The sequence below is a fragment of the Mixophyes fleayi genome, chromosome 6, assembly GCF_038048845.1.
Source record: "Mixophyes fleayi isolate aMixFle1 chromosome 6, aMixFle1.hap1, whole genome shotgun sequence".
Lineage (NCBI taxonomy): Eukaryota > Metazoa > Chordata > Amphibia > Anura > Limnodynastidae > Mixophyes > Mixophyes fleayi.
Genome location: NC_134407.1, coordinates 11,863,472 through 11,865,157, shown reverse-complemented (window position 1 = coordinate 11,865,157; position 1,686 = coordinate 11,863,472).

The following is a 1,686-nucleotide window of genomic DNA, read 5'->3' as shown; positions in this document are numbered from 1 at the left end:
TATGTGAGTAATGACATTTGTTTTATGATTAAAAATCATCTTGCCAGAAAAACATGCTTGTGTCATCCTGCTTGCAGCGACAAAGGTTGTATCTGCAGCTAGCAGAGAAAGTATGATGGTGTAGCATATAGCTCACGATTCTGTCATTGTTCGGGGGATCTTTGCTCCCATTGACAAGTACTTTTACGTGCCAACACACTGGAACTACACCATTCAGTATGTAGATGCAACCAATCAAAATTAAGCGCTCAAACCAAGAAGAATAATAACTCTCAAACAGACCCAAAATATCATTCACTACTATATTTGCCTAAGTGCGATTATTTTATGAGAATGAGTGTAGAGGGTGCTATCTGAATAGGTACCTAACTTCCTATGATGATATGAACAATATTGGTGGATCAGGCACCACAACTTCTAAAAACAATTTGTTAGTTATTCAAAGAGTAATGGAAAAAGGTATAAAAACTTCAAACCATCAGATAGAGTATGGCCATGCTAAAAATAAACATACAAGTATCTAAATAGATATAGCAGTCCCTATATAGAAAAAAATCTTGCTAGCAGCCGAAAAGATAAAAATAGATAAAAAGCCAAAAAAATGAAAAAAAAAAATGTAAAATGCTGTTGTGTGAATAAAGTCCTTCGCTGTCTGAGGGATTGAAGGGCGTCCTCACCTAACCAAATGTCAGCGTCTCTCCAGCGCCTAATGATCTCAGTTATTTGGTCTGATCTGACTTGCAGGCAAACGATGGTTACTGCAAAGCTGGCTACAGGACACTGCCGTGCTGACCCGTGTGAGTTCCACTTCGTTCTTATGGAAAGCACATCCACTGCTGTGTTGCTGTTGTGGGCACAACCTTGCTGCATTCACTGTATGCCACAGTAAGTCCAACGGCCAATCACCGATTCCTGATTTTCTCACATTTTGGGGTTTTTCATCTATTTTTATCTTTTCGGCTGCTAGCATATGGAATTGAAGCAATAATATTTTCTATATAAATGCCGCCACTTCTACTGCTTTCACTGTAAAACTATGAAATTTCATTTATTTACATTTTACATACCGTCACTTCTAAATTTCCACTTCTACCAATGCACATACTGTATTTAAATTATATGGGAACTTATTACACAGATATTTTAGCAATATATTATACTGACTATTCAGAGGTAAGGATTATTATTAAAGTACTTTATAGCACCAGGTGGGGGCAGGGCTTATTATAACACCTTTTTTAACGTTATTAACCCCATCACCGCTCTGTGCTGTATATTACTTTGATTGTAAGTTGTAATATGTATCCACTACCAGGAAGAATATTCTCTTGAAAGATAAGTTCTTGAACCAGTCCACTCACCACTCGTGATTATTCTATGGATATCTGGTTCACAGATGCAGGTTTGCTTGTGTGATGGATTATTTGATGTATACCTCTAATGGAGAAGCAATGTAAAAGAATCACATAGCAGCTTGTTGCATATGTTGCACTCTAAAGTCAGGGGCAAACGCAGGATTTGTAGAGGGGGGTTTCCACACCACGCAGCCAGTGGGCGTGACCAACGTGCATGGGGGTGTGGCTATAATATTAGACAGTGCTTGGCTGCTCTCCAAATCTCTCTAACCCCATAATATACATGGGCAATGCTGCGTGCAGGGCCGCAGAGAGGGGGGGGGGAGTGGGT